At 40.7% G+C, this 13,903-nt stretch overlaps 1 protein-coding gene across 1 annotated transcript in view; it reads left to right on the top strand.

Annotated features, from left to right (window-relative positions):
* Nucleotides 1-1,889: 1,889 nt before the first annotated feature.
* The window catches only part of BACH2 (BACH transcriptional regulator 2), a 267,192-nt gene continuing 255,178 nt past the window's right edge, over nt 1,890-13,903 (top strand). The window contains exon 1 of the mRNA XM_074948120.1: nt 1,890-1,989. The gene's annotated coding sequence lies outside the window, so the exon portion shown is untranslated. The remainder of the gene's footprint in view (nt 1,990-13,903) is intronic.

Here is a 13,903-nt window from a genome sequence, read left to right as displayed (position 1 = left end):
CATCAGAAGTTCCTCTTTACTGAGAGCAGTTGGAAGAGGGTGAAACTTCTTTTGCATTTTTTTCATTAAATAAAAGCTGGATACATGAGACAATGAAAACATACAGTAATCTGACATAAAACAAAACATTCACAAATACAGAAATATTAATAATTATTAATTATTTTTGTTGGTTGTTTTGTAGTTTTGTTGGTTGGGTCAATATCACAATTCATTGCAAATTTTCTTACGATCATCTTCTTTTCCAAGACTACTAACCCAATAAAATGTAAAAAAACATAGTTATCCAAATCCCTGTCTTTAAAAAGATCCTCTCATGTGATCTCATTCTTAGCCCTGGTGTGACACGTTTACTAGGTCACCTTCCCCTTTCTCAGAATACCTTTTTCTCAGGCTCATATCCTAGGCTTACCAAATTCTATTTATGCGTACTCACGGTAGTGGTGTTAGCTCTCATAATTTTACATTTCATGATATCTGACATTTTCCTTAATGTCCCAGGTGCTGGAATTAAGGGAAGGCATAAAAATCTTTTGTTTTTAAAGTAAGGTGCTAGACTCATGTTTGCATTTAACAATTTGCAAAAGTGAATCAAGTGCACCCTAAAGATTCCAAAACCAGAAAGCAAAGAAAACCCCTACCCTGTACTGTTTGTTTGTTATTTAATCTCAGAACACGTTTGCTATTCTTATCATTTGGAGGGGCTGGTGCATGAACACAGCGGGCTGGCAACTGCGTTGGGGAGATGGTTTTCTTGTGGGGTGGGGGGTCGGCCAAGTGAAATATCGCTGGAATCAACATTTAGGATGCTGCCGTTGTTGTCACGAGGGGGGAAGTGGGGGGCGCGCATAGATTTCGTGCCGGGTCTACGAAACTCTGAGGATAGTTTTTGCAAAGCTGATGCGCCCCTGGTTATTCCCACCTCTTCATGCAAAATCCCGGCCGCCCCTGTGGGCCTGAATCGCTGCTCCCATTGCGCTCCCCCAGCCCCGGGATCCTGCGGCTCCGGCTCCTCTGTCCGCCTCTGCAACCGTGAGAGCAGCACCTCCCCGCCGCTGGCCGCGCAGCCCTGCACCAGCCGCCCCCGCTGCCGCCCCGCGGGGCTCTGCACCACCACGGAACCCCCGGCACGGAGAGCGAGGACTACAACTCCCAGCCTGCCCCTCGGCCGCGCGCGAGCACAACAGGGAGGCCGCTGCGAGAAGACGCTGGAGAGAGCGAGCAAGCAAGGGATAGGGACTGGCTCTCTGAGAACGCCGGAGAGGGAAGTGCGCGTGCGCGTGCGCCTGAGCGCGGGGATGCCGGCGAAGCTGCCATTCGTGGAGCGGCGCTACGCCAGTTTCTGCGCGAAGGCGTCCCCGCCGCGGAGGGAGAGGGCGCTACGCGGTTTACGTAGCGTTATTGTGAATGGGAAAGGCGGGCGGCGGTGGAGGAGGGATGATGATGTCAGCCTGCGAATGTCAACAATGTAGCGATTGAGGGGAGTAGGCGGCGTTCCGTTGGGGAGAGCGCGAGCCACGGGGAGAGTGTAACCCACAGAACGGGGGCAGCCGCCGCAGCAGCAGCAGCACGCCGCCGGGCTGCGAAGGCACCGAGCTGCCACCGCCTCGTGCGGCCGCCGCCAGCCCCGAGTGTAGCAGCCGCGGCAGCGTAGCGAGTCTTGTGCGACTCCCCCTCCCCACGCCCCCCCCCTCCCCTGCTGCAGCCTTCCCTCCTCCTCCTCCTGCTGCTGCTGCTCCCCGTCCCCTCCCTCTATTTTTCTCTGCAAAGACTTTGGAGGCAGCTGGTTTGTAAGCCATCGCCATGTGAGGTGCGTCTCCGCGGGTGCACATTCCTAACCGCAAAAAAAAATCCCTCCTCCCCCCTCCATCAGCAGCAAATCCAGCCCCCACCCCACCCCCGCTCCACGTCCCACTCGGCCCCCAAGCCCCAGCGGGCTGGGGAGGCTGCAGCGAGAGGGGAAGGATCGAAAGTTGCCGGCGAAAGAAGGTGAGTCCCCTTTTCGCAGCTTTTTCCCGGGGACTGATGGAGCTGAAGTTTGGTGTGTGCGCGCGGAGCCGGGAGAGCCGCGGGGGAGGGAAGGGGCGGATTTTCTCCGAGCCAGCTGCTGCGGGGGCATATCTTAAAAGCAAGCCCCGTCCTCAGGTTCGCAGGAGGGCGAACAGTCATTTCTAAAAGTGGGAACCAACCACAGAAACGTTGCGTAACTGAAAGTGTGTAAAAGGATCTGATGTGTGAGTGAGTCCAGCTCGGCTGTTTGTTGGTGGCCGGTACTAGCTTGGCCTGACGCGTAGGGACCACCGCAAAGGGTGCCTTTTATGGGCGTTATGGTGGGGATGAAGGAGGAGCAGAGAGAGGGTGTCTGATGATGGTCAGCCCGCAGTTGCTTTAGCGTGCGCGCCAGAGGAAAGTGTAGCTGATATATTGCATGCACGGTGATGGGTGTTTTGAGTAAGCAGGAGGAGGAGCACAAGAGTAATAAGTCAGGCATGGGGGCTCTTGTTTTGTACGAGCGGAGGAAAGCAGCTGTCAGATTTCGAGGCCTTTTTAACGAGCTGCGAGAGGAGGGGGCATGAGGCGAAGACCCCTTGACTACCCCCTCCTCATTTCCCCTTCGCATCTTTTATTTGGGCATTTTAGCTCTTTACGGCGACTGGCTCGATCTTTCTTAAAAAAGGAAAACCCACCCAGAGGGTTTGCTGCGCATTTGTTGGATCCAGGCCCCCCGGCAAGCAAAGAATGCCTAGGTTAACATAAAGCGAGGAGGGTGCCTCTAAAAAGCAAAGCAATCGGGATTGCATTTCCCTTTGGGTTCCTTGCACGCTTCCCTTAAGCAATGTGACAGAGTGTGAATTTTTGTCCTCGCTGGGTGGCTAAATACTTCCTGCCAGACCCCGCTTTACAGCCACCCCGTTTACGTAAAGCTCTTCTCCTCAACCCCACTCCTCCTTCTCCTCGTTTCCTTTGATGGTGTTTTGTGTTCGGGATCTTATGTGTATCGCCACGTGAAACTGTTCAGTTCCCGGATTTCTCCCACTTTCCCCTTCGGGTTAGTGGTCACGTTGCGGTGTTCTGCAGTGGAGAGATGTTGAGGGGTGGTGCACTTTCGAAGTTACTGCCTCATGAAAGAGGGTCCTTTCTGTAGCTTGCTTGCTTGCTTCTTTGGCTTTTCTTTGAGAATGGCTCAGGTATTTCATTAGACACCTGCGTGGGGGTATTGGCCACACTCACTTGCGTGGGCTTGGGGTTCGAACCCTGACTTCAGCTAGTTTGTAACCGCAAGTTGTTGCCAGACAACTGTGTAGTTGCTCAGTGTGTGTAACAGCCTTCAAAATAATTTTATTATTGGCAGTGTTCTTGTGGTAACCGGGAGACCCAGTTTTAATGGTTTCTGGCAAGCATCAGATCATTTCTTCATTTCTCAGGTGACATCTTTTTGCTTCAGAGCAGTTTTTCTGTAAATTTCATCTGTTGAGTGTATTTTAACAAAAAAAGATAATTTCTTTCCTGCCTAGTGGGGTCTGCAAAGAAGATAGTGCTTAATGAGAGACAATGCTTTTTTCTCCCCTGTTCGGAGTAAAATTAGAGAGCAAGGGTAACTCATAACAATTTTCTCAGATCATTAAAATATAATATGTAGGCAAGGCAGTTAGCTGCAAAAGCTCTGGCTGTCATGAAAGAAGCTAAGTGTGAAATCATGCCTCTCCTTTTGTGGAACAGGCTATTTTTATAATACAGCGGGTGTCTTGCTTAAAATGCTTCAGTTATTGTGAGATCATCATACCCTTATTACTGAAGCCCTGGCAGCTCTGGGGTAAACTGCATTTTTCATTCTTTAAGGTAATAATGAACGTGAGGCAGAAATGGCACCTTGTTAGAATCAGACTGTAGTATCTAAAAAGATTGCTAAATTATAAGTGTTGCTGTTTGCTCTGCTGTAGTTGAACATTTGTCAGTGTTTTAATGATAAAAATCCATTTTATGAGACTTCATCATTGTCATAAAATTTGTATGCATTTTAATGTGGTATTTTAGGTCTTGAGCGGAGAGCGAGTATTTTAATATCTTTTTCTTTTTTGGAGGGGGTAGATTTGTATGAGATTTTTGTTTTAGCTATATGTAAGTGTAGTTTGAAGGTGGTGTATTTGGTGTAGTTCACTTGTATTATTTGACAATTGTTTGGATAAGGGGAAAATAAAATTTTGAGTAGGAAATGGAATAATTGCTTTTAATACATTTGAATAGAATAAAATGACTAAGGAAGTGTGTTAGGCATTTAACTACAGGGCTCGTGTAGTAACATTTTATTAATCTAACATTTCAGAAAGCACTTCAGTGTGTAAATGAAAAGCTAAATTCTGCTTCAAATGAGTGCATATCCTTCTGAAATTCAAGATTGACTTTGTATCCGCTTGCGTGGGCCCCTCACTTAGTATCTGAGTGCCCATGTTGCAGGTAGACTGGCATAGTACTTCACTGTACTTTTAAAGATTGGTGTTCTTTTCACACTTAACCATCTAACTCCAAAGATTGATTTGAAGGTGTTGGACATTTTGCATCAAAATCAGCTGCACAAAGTGGAAGGAAATCTTGTCTAATAGTAAGAGCAGAGGATAGAGAATCAGAATTTCAAGTTTCTCTTTCTAGCTTTTCCACTTGCCAGCTCTGAGATATTGGGCAAACCACTTACCCAAGGTGTGCCTCAGTTGACCAAATTGTAAAATGAGCAGAATAGCAACATTACAATAAAAAGTCCTATAGAAGCACAAGTAGTGTTAAGATGTAAAATTAGACAACATTGCATTTTTTTATAATGTGCACTAACATACATTTTTAAATGGCAGACAGCAATGAGTCCTGGGAGGAGGGTGTACACAACAGACTATACTCCAAAATATGTGTTTAATAAAATAAAAATACTAATTAGTCAATTGTTATCAATGATTTATACCTCATATAGTTTTAAAAAGCAGGAAATTCAGTGGTAGGGCTAATGTTTCTGGTTGCACCCTAGCATAGAGGCACATGGGACTTCCATTAGAATTAATAGAATTTATATGTGTAAACAGAATAGACCCCAGATACCATGATGATAACCCTGTCTCCCTCCCCTCCCCCCTTGCAATCTTTGCTTTCAGTCATAGTACCTTAGCATTGAGGAGAAAATTTCCAAGCTATACTGTGCTGTGCCCTAGGAATAATGTATATTGCTGACTGAGAGAAATGGCCCAAATCCAGATAAATAGGAGTATCATGTTGATGTCTAATATTCTTAATATGAAAAATCCTGGTAAATGTTTTGACATTGTAGAAGGCCTTGGAGACCCATTGACATTAATGAGGTTTAGTACAATCTTCATGCTGCACAGGGGTCTGTGCATCGCTTCATGTATGCACATAATTAATGTCAATGGGAGAGATGAAACCGAACACCTATGTATATGATATGTAGTATGGAATGTGTAATAGTAATTGCCCATATTTAGTTTTTTAAAAACCTCAATTGCTTGGCTCTTAAAGCTTGTCTTGTAGCTAAATAAATTAGCTATTCTTCTTTACAGGCTGCAGTATTTGTTAGACTAGCTTTTCATAAGAATAGCCATATTGAATCATACCAATGATCCATCTAGCCCAGTATCCTGTCTTCCAACAGTGGCCGATGCCTGATGCCTCAGAGAGAATGAACCGAACCGGGCATTTTATCAAGTGATCTATCTCCTGTCGTCCAGTCTCAGCTTAGGGGCATCCAGGGCATGGGGTTACGTCCTTGACTATCTCGGCTAATGTCTGTTGAGGCTTACTCTACAAATATCTGCAACCATGAAGAACAGTCAGAGTGACTTCCTCATTATTTTTTAAATCCCATTCCCCAAAACAATAAAGAGGACTACTTTCTCCTTACATGTCCATGATATCCATTCATTTCAACAGGACTTTACTCATGCATAAGGCTGAGAAAAGACCTCTAAAAGTGCATCTGGGATGAGAAATTGTCCAGTTGCAGCTTGATGGATGTTTAAAACATCTCAAAATGGGTCGTACAGTAGTATATGACAGGTCCTAACTAGACTCTTCTGTAGTGATTACATTTTTTATACAAGAGTGTGAATAGGTGATTTCTTAGAACTGCATATACTACAGGTGTATTGGGGAATCTCTTTTCCTTTTCTAATGCAGATGGTCCAAATGCATTTTACACTGTCCTCTAATTGTATGCAAAGCCCTGCTCATCTTGTAAGAGTGTCCACTCTTATTCAAAAGTGCAGTCAAAGACAACTTTTCTTCATTTACAAGCCTGACTTCTGTGTCTTTTGTGTGTTGCACATGTGACTTGCATTCTAATGAGCACATTATCACATCCTTCAAGTATAGATTTATGTTCACTTTGAGTGTGGTGTAGGGCTTGTGTATAACTTATTTCTGAGTTGGACTAAGGGGCATGTACAATGCATTTTGTTGATGTAGTAAAGAAAAATTGGACCCATTTCTAATGAGAAATACCAGCTTTCTTTAAAAATCTAAGTGATTTGTTTCTCCATTACAGTCAATTTGGGAGAATGTGACAGATTCTTTGAAAATACTGCAGTTCTCCACTAAGATCTGAATAGGTTTTAAATTTGAATATATTATTGCGGTTGAATGAACAATGACTCCCTACCTCTAAGTTTACCAGTGGTTTGCCAGGATAGTGTTCAGAATGCTTACTCAGCTTTTGACAAAAACTGGTCACCATTGCTTCAGCCAAAACATATTAACCTTGGCAGCTGTCTGAATAATAAGTACACATTTGAAGCTTGCATCAGGAAATGTATGGCTCTGTAGCCAGCTGAGTTACAGTGTGCTCATTTTGCTTCTTAGTTAGGCTGAAACATCTTTGTAGTGTGTTGAAAAGCGTGATACTTATTCTGCCATTATTGGACTTTAAATTATAATTTAAGCAAAATCAAGCAGTGAAATGCATACAAATTTCTGTGTGACCAGTAATGAGCTTAAATTGATGCTACTGGTTTAGTACAAAAACTATCAGCACTGATTGAGGATCTACAAATGTTCAAAATATGGTAATAAAAAAGAATGGCAGAATGGGTTTTGGAAACCCTACTAAATAGTTATAAGTATCAAATCTTTGATCAGCCAAAAAGGGGATGCTGCTGGAGAATTTTCCTCTAGTTCCATTGCAGGTTATATGCAAAGGCCCACCAGAACAGTTCGGAGATCATAAATTGTACTGGTATAGTAAACAGACGATTACAAACCAGCATGGGAGGGGGGGAGCGTGACGGCTTTCCATACTACAATAAACAGAATGCCTGACTTATCCCAGATTCCTCCCAAACAGATTCTCTACAATAAATATACATAGCAAGCCAGTGTTTTATTTGACATTTAAACTAGAGCCTCAAAGAGAAGTCACTACAGTCTACGCTTTCTTTTCCCTCTTCGTGTATAGAAGATGACCTGAAATTCTCTCATCCTCTGAGACTTACTGCTTAAAAACTTTTATTTCATGGAAGTGTGAATATCATTTTTACATGACTTCAGAATGTATCAGCAACAAAAAAGTGTTGTTTGAAGAACTCATAGAAACAGGAAAACCTGGGAATTTTTAGTTGTTTAAATCTGATGGGTGTTGAAATTGAGGCTATTACTTATTTTTGGCAATCTGGCTTCAAAATATTCACCCAGACTATAATAGATATGTGTTCCATTTGATTTCAGTGTGTAGGTTCAAGAGGAGTCCCCCATTCATAAAACCAGGAACTGTATATACGTGTCTGTCACCATGCAATTCTTGTCTGTAAAGCAACAGTTTTGCTTTTTGCAAAGAGAGAAATGAGTTAAATCTATTTGAATAAAGGCAGCTAAAACAAAGTGACCCTTGAGACTTGAACACAGCTGCTTGTTATAGCTGACATTCAAAGTGTTTATTATTAGTGATTGTTTTATAATTTAAATCTAAACTAGGAAAACAAGAACTGTAAGAGTGGAGGTGTTCCTGTGCACTAATTTGCATACACCCTGTTTTTGTTTAGTGGGGAGGTGTGTGCACTGTATGCAGAACAATTTAACATGTCAGCAGTTTCCTACAGGCAGCTCTTGCTGACTCACGTGTCTGCTGCAGCTCAGAGCTATCCTCATTATAAACTGTCCACAGTAAGAGAGACAGACATAGAGAATGTGAGTGTTGGTACATATTTTCAGTTCTCTGGCCACTGCTTTGCTGTAGTTTCTTCCCCCAGTACTGTCAAAACTTTTCATTTGTTTAGGCCAGGATTTTGGCGTTCATGACAAAAAGTTGCAGTTTTGTCCACCTCTGTTCAAACAATGGCTAAACTGCGTCTGGTTCCTGCAAATGTTTAATAGGACATGTGTGTGCTTGTGTTGGTTTGTGTGTTGGTTGGCTTTTTTTGAATGGGGATAGTGACTTTACAAAAAAGGAACTATCGTTCCTGCTTCAGATACGGAGTTTAACATTAGAGTGGCATTTTCCCTAGGTAATTATGGGCTGTTCAGTTTTTGAAAAAGCAGAATTACTCATTCCATTCAATGGAGAATTCCACTTAAAACCCAAAAACTTGATATAGTGTTCTATTATTTTCAAAGTTTTGCTAGCTCTTGGATTCTGTTTTTTTTTTTTTTTTTAAATCCTGTGTTCTGAAATAACTCCTGTTATTAACATTAGAGGACTCCTTCATTTATATGAATGATGAAAGCTTATATTCTAGTGCAACTGGTCCTTTTTGGATTTATGAACTCTGTTCTGATGATTCAGAAGGTTCCTCAAGGTGACAGTTTCTGCTGATTCCATATATTTGTAATTGGTTTGTGTTTTGTTTGAATCTGTCACAGAGGTCATTGCAGAAATGGAGTATATTACCCATTTTCAGTGCTGGATTTAATCTTGATTATTTTAAAGATTAAAGGCACTCACTTTTTTTCTGAAGGGACTCCCCTTTATGTAACCAAAAGTAGTCAATGTAAGCAATCTCTAGAAGGATGATAAACTAATCAGCTGGTATTAAACAGGCATCGAGAGCGAAGGTGAGTTCTTGTCTCCTGTTTTGTTTTTAGTCAACTACTTTGACCGGTAATGAATAGAAAACCACACTGAGTGCCGTGTAACCCACGAAGAAGATGGGTGTTCTTGGTTTCCGCCAATACAAATGACTCATCAGTATCAGTAGGGTTTCTACTTCTAATAATAAAACTGTGCAAGACCTTTAAAACATGTGGTTTTCACCCCTACTCTTAGTGAAAGGTTGGAAAATATTACTTTGTGCTTTTTTAAAGCTTATGGAAGGTTTCATGATTTGCTTTACAATGTGAAAGGTCTTCCCTCTCCTTCCACCCACCCAATAAAAATTAGTTGCACCATTAGTTGTGATACTGCTGCTTTTATTTGCACTATGAAACATTTCCTAACCTCTAGTTTTCGGTGTCCTGAACTTTTTTGCACTATGTATAGTAGATATTTAGTTGCACAGTTAGAGGAAATATAGGTGGAAAATCTAACCTCCTTTATCTCAGGAAGAAAAAAAGGGTGCACACTGCCTCATTCTACCAAGCTGCTGTTCTAACATTTAATTCAATTCAGTTAAACCACTGTGGAGGATGGTAATATTGCTGAACAACCTATATTGCTATTTGATTTGGTGTCAAAGGATCCCAGAAAGAAGGTTAATAGAAAATAAGAGTTGGAGAATAAATGGCAATGTGCAAAGCTGATTGCTCATTGCCTATGAGACAATTTGTCTTCTAGTAGTAAAAATGCAAAAAAGAAACTGATTTCTACTAAACCTTTGTCCTTCCTGAGTGCTCCACCCCTCCCTTTATGTTGTATAGAGAAATGCAAACCTGATAAGAATTATTAGAGGAGAAGAAACTGTGTAGGCAGTGACAATTGTGTTTCATTGTTCTTTGGGTATGTTGTCTTTTGCATGTGCTTTTGTAAGTTAATGCCTTTTAAAAATTGATGTAAAACAGACTACTTTCCACCCTGTAATACAGGTCAAATATAATGATCATGCTAATATTATAACTGAAATACTAGTATTTGAAAACCAATATACTAGGTATTTCAGCTGTAATACTAGCCATTGTATTCTTTGAAAACACTTCCGATTTGCTCCTTTAATTTATTTAGAGGGGTGCTGTTTTGCTTTCAGGATGGCAGTGTTTAAAAAATTTCAGGATGTTATGCGTAAAGAAGAAGAAGACAAAACAAATCTTTGCTGTTGTATTACTTAGCATATTAACATATGTAAAACTAGCTTCCAGATATATTGCTTCTATTGTTGCAGTGCTTGCAACAACAAATCACTCTTTTTATAAGGATTTGGTGTTTCTGATTGGGCCTCTTTAAAATGGGATTTTTTTTTTTAAATCATTTTGGGGTAGATCATCAGCTAGTGAAAATTGCCATAGGCTCCAGTGAATTCAATAGACAATTCACACCAGCTGAGGATCTGCCCTTTTATGTTTAGAAGTCATTGTGCGTGGAATCGTATTTTAAAATATCTATATTCTGTAAACTATTTTTTGTTTCTGATTTAACTGGATTACTTCAGATACAAGATATAGGCAGGTGTATAACCCAAACTAGGATTGAGGGTTTCTTTCAGGTACCTTTTTACTGTGAAAAGCACATTGAATAATACAGTTGTACAAGCCTGTGTAAACCTTACTGTGAGAAACATAAAACTTCTAATTATTCAGTACATGCAAAAATACGATGGTCCTGGTTTTATAAGAACAGGAGGGAATAGATAGCCAACTCCTGTGATCTTTATTTAAGGAGAACTCCTAGTGAAGCACATGTAGTAATTTTGTGTGGGTAAGGACTAGAGATGGGCTGGATCAGACGTTGTCCAAACTTGAAAGGGATCTAGATTTGTTGTTCTGGTTTCAGCCTGTCTGTAGAAAAGACTCAGGACCACAGACACAATGGTGGTAGGTGCATTATAAACATAAAAGGTAAAACTTGCATGTTTTTGAAAGTCACATAGGCATGTAAGTTCCATTTTCAAAAGGACCTCAGTGAAGTTGAGACTTATGTTCCTAAGTCGCTTAGATACTTTTGACAATTTTACCCAGAATGTTTAACCTGCCAAACACATCAGATTAAACCCAGTGCCTTAGAGTTTATTGTCAAACCCTTTATGCATTCTTGTATAAATACTTTAAAATGTGTGGTGAGGAAAAAATGTGCAGAATTCTTGTGATAAAAGTCCAAATCACTCAAGAATATTCAAGAAACTGCAGTATTTCACTGAACAAGTACATAAAACTCATACATACAATAGTTTTATATAATGAGGTGGCTGTTTGTCATAGTTGGAAGTTCAAAGGCAATGCAAACATAAACACTTCTGCAAAGAATTGTATGTTTATGCCCTTTTCCTTTGCTTTCCTTTCTTGATCTTTTTCTTTCTTTCTTTTACTGTTAGACTAAAAGTGGAGTAAATGATTCATTCATTAGTCAGTTTCTTGGACAGTTAATTCTCTACCAATTTATGTTTACCTTCCACTAAATTCATAATGTGAGTAATGCTTAATGTGGTAACCACCAAATTCCAAGCTGAAAAGCTGTAAGCATTACTAAAACACAGTATCCAGCCTTTCCCTTGCCATTCTGTGTGTTTGAAGCTAGTATGATTTGGCATGCTGAATGATAGTCACAGCATAATAGTTTTGTCTAGCCTTGATTGTTAATTCAGAATTCAAGGTTGCAAACTAATACACAAGTTCGTTTGGGCACTGACTTGTGTGTTTTGGTTTTAATTAGTGTAACATTTCCTGTTCTTCCTTTCAGCTCCCCACCACTCAAAGCCACAGGCTCATATGCTCCACTAGTTGGTTTCCACTATTTTATTAAGCTTTGTCATTCTCTGTGTCACTAAATTGGGAATACATTGAGGCACACACTTAGTGAAAGCTGCCTGGTATTGTCATGAAAGACTGAAGTTGATGTTAGCAAGCAAACAGTTGCATTGCTTTTCAACTTCCTTTTGGTGAAACAATCCTTATGCTGCTGAAGTGTTATCTCTACAGAACTTGAAATTATAAAACCTTCCTATAAAGATTGTGTAGATATTTGGTTATGAGGTGATGCCAATCATTTTGAAGATGAGTATAGTCGTGAAAATACTACAAGTGATTCAAACAACTCATTCTTTCTCATGAGAACTGGAGTACCGTAAAGAGTAACAAGGTCAGTAATGTCATTGCAGAACTTTATAGAACCCAAAGCCTTTTCAGAGTGTTCTAAAATAACAACTGACTAAAACCCTCAAAAGCAAAAGAATTTAAAGTTAAGGAGAGACTTCAAAACTGTGCGTGTGTGTGTTTGGGAGGAGGGGTAAGAACAGTGATAACAAAAGTGATTCACTTGGCCAGCCACTTTCTTTATTCACTTTATAGGTATTTCAGATATTTCTTTCCTTTCTTTCTTTTTTCAACGCCACTTCTCCATCTGGTTGATCCTGCAGTGAGGTCATTACCTTGATGTTTGATGTTGGCAGGTTGCCATAGATATTCATGTGATGCCACCAATTCAGCATCACGATTTCACTGTAAACTGAAGCAGCAAGAAAATGGCAGGTTGTGAAAGTAACATGTTCTTGTTAAAAGAAAAGGAGGACTTGTGGCACCTTAGAGACTAACCAATTTATTTGAGCATGAGCTTTCGTGAGCTACAGCTCACTTCATAAAGTGAGCTGTAGCTCATGAAAGCTCATGCTCAAATAAATTGGTTAGTCTCTAAGGTGCCACAAGTCCTCCTTTTCTTTTTGCAAATACAGACTAACATGGCTGTTACTCTGAAACATGTTCTTGTTAGTATCTTCACTAAGCAGAAAACAGCCTTAATCGCTTCCAAAATAATAATGCCATGGTACAGATTTATCACTTGCTGGAGCAGTCACCTTCATGGAAAAAAAATATCTCTGTGCAGGTTAGTATTTTGGGGGGAGGGGTAGCTCAGTGGTTTGAGCATTGGCCTGCTAAACCCAGGGCTGTGAGTTCAATCTTTGAGGGGGCCATTTAGGGATCTGGGGCAAAAATTGGGGATTGGTCCTGCTTTGAGCAGGGTTTTGGACTAGATGACCTCCTGAGGTTCCTTCCAACCCTGATAGTCTATGATTCTATGATTTGGGGGGAAAACACATGCAAAAACTTTTACCCATTTCAAAATCTGATCTTAAATCTCAAGTTTCTGAAGCCTTCAAATGCCTTTGTTCAGTTCTGGTTCTGAAATATGAGAAATCTTGCACTTAGGAAATTTTCAGCCCCACTTTGCAAACTGGAGGCACTTTGGATAGTTCATCTAAGCTTTGGGTAAACATATATAGTTTGTATGCTTATCTGAACATAACCAATTTCACACACAAGTACTCCTTTTTGCGAATACAGACTAACACGGCTGCTACTCTGAAACTTATCTGAACATGTAACTTTTCAGTTTTGCATATCCTGGTAACTTAAAGACTTTGTAATTATAAATGTTTTGTTTAAAATGCATTTGCTTCTCAATACATTGTTTGTAACCATTTAGTTACAAAAGCGATGTGCTTGTGGTTGGATTTGGGGTGGGGAGGTTTCAGTTGTATTTTCAGGATGGACATTAGCTGAAAACTGTATCAAGCGCTTTACTCTTTTTAAAAAAAAGAGTGATTTATAGATTTTTGTTGTCGTTTAGATCTGCTCTTGAGCTGGCAAGGTATAAGCTGTGTTCTAACTTGCCACTGTTTGAAAGGAGCAAAGAATTAACCAATACTACTGCTTTTACTGCCCATGTCCTGCCTCAATCAAAACAAAATGAATCCCTTAGGACCGTATTTCACCCTGGACTTTTTTCATAAATTCTCATTTATTTCAGCAACAGCTCCTGATATGATACAAAATT

Source organism: Natator depressus, chromosome 3, assembly GCF_965152275.1.
Source record: "Natator depressus isolate rNatDep1 chromosome 3, rNatDep2.hap1, whole genome shotgun sequence".
Taxonomy (NCBI): Eukaryota; Metazoa; Chordata; order Testudines; family Cheloniidae; genus Natator; species Natator depressus.
The sequence above is the reverse complement of the archived record's forward strand: the minus strand, read 5'-3'. Positions and strand labels throughout refer to the sequence as shown.